Source organism: Orycteropus afer, unplaced genomic scaffold (assembly GCF_000298275.1).
Source record: "Orycteropus afer afer isolate SDZICR_OR568_19922 unplaced genomic scaffold, OryAfe1.0 scaffold00343, whole genome shotgun sequence".
NCBI lineage: Eukaryota > Metazoa > Chordata > Mammalia > Tubulidentata > Orycteropodidae > Orycteropus > Orycteropus afer.
In genome coordinates, this window is record NW_006921930.1 from 69,064 (window position 1) to 75,239 (window position 6,176).

A 6,176-nucleotide genomic window follows, 5' to 3' on the forward strand; every position below is an offset into this window, starting at 1 on the left:
GAGACCCGGTCCCTCTCGGGAGGGTAACAAGGGAAAGTGTTCAGTGCAGATCAGTGAGTAAGCACAAGCTCGCCCGTGCTTACCTTGCTCCCGGAGAACCGGTTCTTCCCTAATGGTTTAGTAGGTTTTTATTTTGTTTATTTCATTTTGTATTTTTAAGGAGAAGGAGAAGAGTACTGAACTTAGTCAAATGCTGTACTAATCTGTCTCTTTTAAAGGAACAAGGAAAAAGATCTGGGACCAATGACCTCATTCTTTTAACTGCACACAAAAGACAAGTTACATCCTGCAAGAGTAACAATTAGCTCTACTAATCCCCACACTCTAACAGAATCTCTTATCCATACCCATTCAATCATTTCCACATGTCTGGAAATACCCAGAATACTCCAGATGAAACATTTTGTTGGAATGACTAACAAGAAAGCCTTCAAGTTGGTCATTTCCTTTACTCTCCTCATTCATATTAGGAATTAAGAACTTGAGTTGTCGAGTACTCTTAGAATTCTGTCAAAGTCTCAAATCTTTACAATTCTGAATTTTGTGGTAGAGTACGACCTATTATGATAAAGACATTAGGAGACAGAAAAACTGAATTTTCTTTCTAAGGTGTCTTCTTCCTAATGACTTGAGAAAATTGTAATAATTTCATCAAAATCAGAGTCTGATGTTTGCCTTTCTGTGGCAGATCAACAGAATTTTTCACTTAGGAGTATTGGACAAACACCACTATGATTGATGAAAGTATAGCTTGTCATCAAGCAAAGTTCCTATAGCATGAAAGCCAGGGGCTGAAATGTTAATGGATGGTAATTAACATTGAATTATGTTAATAATTGCCTTATCTTTCCTTTCATCTGTTTTCTTCACTGGATCCAGAAAAAAATAATTTTCTGGTTAGTAAAATCAATTGGTGTTTACAGTAGCTTGACCTGTGCAGGTTTTCTGACTATTAAGAGACAAGTCTTGACGTTACGGTTTCTTGCAAGTCAGATCAATTCCACCAAATTCAACAAATTTTACTTGATATACACTAGTTCTAGGCATGATACTCATTGCTAAGAATACAACGGTGACCAGTAGCTCAGTCTGTACTCAAGTCTCATTAAAATCTAGTGAGAGAGAAGGTTAATACAAGATCAATAAAATGTGATGTGTTATAATAATGAAAAGCATAAAGTGCTATTGTTGTTAGGTGCTGTTGAGTTGGTTCCCACTTATAGCAACTGTATGAACAACAGAATGAAACATTGCCCAGTTCTGCATCATCTTCATAATCATTGTTATATTTGAGTCCATTGTTGCAGCAACTATATCAATCCATTTCACTGAGGGCCTTCCTATTTTTAGCTGACCCTCTATTTTACCAACCATGATATTCTTCTCCTGGGAATGATATCTACTGATAACACGTCCAAACTATGTGAGATGAAGTCTTGTCATACTCCCTTCTAAGGAGCAGTCTGGTTGTACTTCATCCAAGACAGTTTTGTTTGTTCTTCTGTCAGTTTGTGGTGTATTCAACATTCTTCATCAACATCATAATTTGAATACATCACTTCTTGTGGGACCATAAAGGCTTCCTGGATGAGATGACATTTAAACTGACTTGGATTTGCTTACCTTATTTTTAGGAGCTCTGGTGGTGTAGTGCCTAAGGCACTTGACTGCTAACCAGAAGGCTGATGGTTCAAACCCACCAGCCACTCCTCAGAAGGAAGGTTGGGCAATCTACTTCCATAGTGATACCTCCTCAGAAACCCAAAGAGGGGTTGCTATGAGTCCAGTCCAACTCAATGGCATGTAACAACAACACCATATTTTAATGCAAATGACATGTGCATTACATGATTTTTTGCGAACTGCATCATCTCCTCACACCTTAGTTTTCTAGGCATGTTATATGCATTATATGTGAAAAACATAGTACATATAAACATTTCCTAGGATGGGAGAGGGTATGGACTAATCAGAGATGAGCAGAAGACTTATTAACCAGAGAAACAGCATACCTAAATACCATAGATCCAAACCAAACCAAACTCATTGCCGTTGAGTCAATTCTGACTTATAGCAACCCGCACTGGGTTTCTAAGACTGTAAATCTTTACAGAAGCAGACTGCCTCATCTTTCTTCCACAGAGCCCCTGGTGGGTTCAAACCACTGAACTAGCAACCAAATGCCTTAAACACTAAAACATTCACCTACCACCAATCACTGCCATTGAGTCGATTCCAACTCACAGTGACCCCCATAGAGGTTCCAGAGCTGTAAATCTTTACAGAAGCAGACTACCTCACTTTCTGCTACAGAGCAGCTGGTGAGTTTGAATGACTAATCTTTTGTTTAGCAGCCCATGCCTTACCCACTGTGCCACTGGAGCTCTGTAAATACTTTAGATAAGCTGGGTTTATTCAATGAAATGTGAAACTTGTCATTCATTTTGATTGGCATTTACAGTGAAAAGAGATGAATACCATGAGCTAGAGAAATTAACATGAAAGACCCAGAAAGCCATATTAAGGAGTTTACAAGTCACTGTGCTTTGTCTGATGATGCCTTGTATCTCTTAAGAAAATCTGATATGTTCTTACTCCTGCTCCTTCTTATTTTGGAGGTAACTATTGACTAAGAAGGAAGGTTGGGCAATCTACTTCCGTAGTGGTACTGCCTCGGAAACTCAAGGAGGGGTTGCTATGAGTCAGATCCAGCTCTACGGCAGTGAGTGTGGTTTTGGTAATGACTAAGACCCAAACCCACTACCTTGGAGTCAATTCTGACTCATAGTGACCCACTGGATTTCCAAGGCTGTATATTTTTATGGAAGTAGATTGCCTCATCTGTGCTGATTTGATATTTTCATGAAGTATAATTCAGTGTTTAAAACTCCAAGTTTTGTTTTGTCTTGTTTTAAAAACTTTCACTGTAGGACTTTCTTCAGATTTCTAAGAAAAAATCTTGGAAGCTTTAACTAACATGTGATATTTAAGCCTGCTTGTAATATAAGTGTGCTACACTGAACATATGCTATTCTCCAATTTTATTGTGTTACTTTGTCTTTTTTATGTGCATAATTATGTCTTAATATGACAAATGGTGTAGGAGGTTTTCTGCTCTATGAGATTTCCTGGCTCCAGTGTTTAAGGGTATCTGAAATTGTCTGCCTAATATTTCTTAGAAATGAGATGTAAGGCTCTGTCTGGAAGTGTCCTTGAGAAATGTGGAAAGGTTTTTATTGATGCTAAATACTGGAAGACAGTAATCAACATAATTGTGGTTATTCCCACTAATAACACTTTAACTTCCTAAAAATAATTCTTTTAGCCTAAGGAATTCTCCTAACATATCTGATTTATATATACTCTCAAAGGAAAATCTTTCTTGTAGCTTAATCCCTATAGAGCCAGGAAACATGACCACTACTCCTAATCTTAAAAGGAATATTTAATATATCAGCTTAGTTAACAATGCACAAGAAAATAACAATCAATTTGAGTTAATTATCATGGTAAGTTATCACTTACTCCCCAGAGTTTTAACTAATCAAGTTACTTTTTCAATGCATTAATTCCTAGAAAATCGTTAGAATTTTGTTAATCACATTGAGATCCATGGAAGAGGAGGTATTTGTAATTAGGTAAACCTTTGGACCAAGGTCAATAATAGATTATTTTCCTCTATTTTATTACAAGTGTTGTGGACCAAGGTCAATAATCAATGACCTGCCTCTATTTTATTATGAGTGTTGTATATCACCATTTTATTAAAATGAATTATTGTTGTTGTGTGCCATCACATCGACTCTGACTCATGGCAAAAATCTGATCCTAGAAATTCAGAGAGTAGCTAGGCTTGCATATGATTTAGGGACTGTGTTAAACTGGGTTCTCTAGAGAAACAAAAATCAGTAAAGCTTAGAGAGAGAGAGAGAGAGAGAGAGAAATTTATCTTAGGAAAATGGCTCACAATGTGTAGAAGTCAGCAAGTCCAAAGTCCCTGGAGCAAACATCAGGCTGGAGAATTTTCTTAGCTTCTGCAACCACAGGGGGCCAAGAAGCTTAAGGCTGGCAGGCAGTACACTGGCTGTTGACTCCAACGAATGATGAATCCAATATCTCCGGGCTGAAAGGTGGACTGCTCAGTCATGGAAAGTTGTAGGCAGCACAACAGAATCCCAATCCACAGAAGAATGTCTCTTCCCAGGATGTCCCAGGATATCCGGGAAGCAGGCCACATCCCTAGGGAAATTCCCCTTGAGCAGATTGGCCACTCAGAACACAGTCATTTAATCCCATCATGAGAACAACCACGCAGAACTGGGGTCCAGCCAAACTGACACACAGCTCCAACTATCACAGTCCACTCCTTGTCAACTTGGCAGTTGTACACATCTTCTTAACCATATATAATCTCTAAATAAGGATCATTATAAACTCATATTTGTGCCTAACATGATACACTAACACACAACCAAAATGCATTAACTTTATTTACATTTCACAGTTCATAACAGAAGGAAACAAAAATATTTGATGCACATATACAATGAAGAAATATAACAATCACAGTCCTTGTTTCTGCAGCTGGTCACATGGTCGTAGCTGATATTCAGAACTACCTTCTTCCACCACTTATTTTGTATTTCCCTGGCCCTCAGCAAGCACCTCAACTGGTCATGGTTCTTTGCCTGGTGGGATAACCCAAACTTTCATTCCCGAATGGTCTGGGCCATTAGCAGTCATATCAGAATTGGGTTGCTGTAATTTTCCATTGACTTTAATCACAGGGCATGGTAGTACTAAGAGACGTCCTGAAGAATCTCCTGTATTCCAGACATATTCGCCTTTACCTCCATTATGTAAAGCCAACCCAAATTCCCCTTGGTAATCAGAATCTACCACACTAGATAGTACAGTAATGCCCTTCTTTGTCTGTTGATCCAGAGGCATGAGGAAGCCAAAATAGCTGAGTGACATTCTTAATTTCCAGTTCAATGCAATCAGTATTGTGTCTCCAGGTGAGAGTGTTCCTCCCTTTGGGACTAAGATCTCCAGACCCACAGAGCATAGGGTAGCAGGGACAGGAAGCAAAAATTTTTTGAGTGGGTCACTAGGGGTAATAGTGAGTGGTACCACTTCTGTTTCCACCCATTGGTTCCTGGACCCATGAATTCTGGCTACTGGAGAAACAGAACCATATATTGGATGCTGGTTTAGAGCATATACAGCCTCCTGGAGAATATTGCCTCAACCCTTCAAGGTATTGTCACCTAGCTGGCACCATATTTGTGTTTTTAGAGGTCATACCATCATTCTATCAAGCCAGCTGCTTCAGGATGATGGGGAACATGGTAAAACCAGTGAATTCCATGAGCATAAGCCCATTGCCACATTTTATGTGCTGTGAAATGAGTCCCTTGATCCGAAGCAATGCTGTGTGGGATACCATGATGGTGGATAAGGCATTCTGTAAGTCCACGGATGGTAGTTTTAGCAGAAGCATTGCATGCAGGGAAGGCAAATCTATATCCAGTAAGAACAAAATACTTTCCATGATGGAAGTGGTCCAATGTAATCAATCTGCCACCATGTTGCTGGCTGATCACACCAAGGAATGGTTCCAAATCATGGACTCAGTGTTGGTCTCTGCTGTTGGCAGATTGAGCACTCAGCAGTGGTGATAGCCAAATTAGCCTTGGTAAGTGGGAGTCCATGTTCCTGAGCTCATGCATAACCTCCATCCCTGCCACCATGGCCACTTTGTTCATGAGCCCATTGAGCAATGACAGGAGTAACTGGGGTAAAAGGATGCCTGGTTTCCACTGAACATGTCATTCTATCCACCTGATTGTTAAAATCCTCCTCTGCCAAGGTCACTTTTTGGTGGGCATTCACATGAGACACAAATACCTTTACTCCTTTGGCCTATTCAGAGAGAACTATCCATATATTTCTTCCCCATACATCCTTATTACCAATCTTCTAATCATGCTCCTTCCAAGTCCCAGACCATCCAGCTAAGCTGTTAGCCACAGCCCATGAATCCATATATAATTGCACATCTGGTCATTTCTTATTCCATGCAAAGTGAACAGCCATATGCACGGCTCAAAGTTCTGCCCATTGGGAGGATTTCCCTTCACCACTGTCCTTTAAGGAAGTCCCAGAAAGGGGCT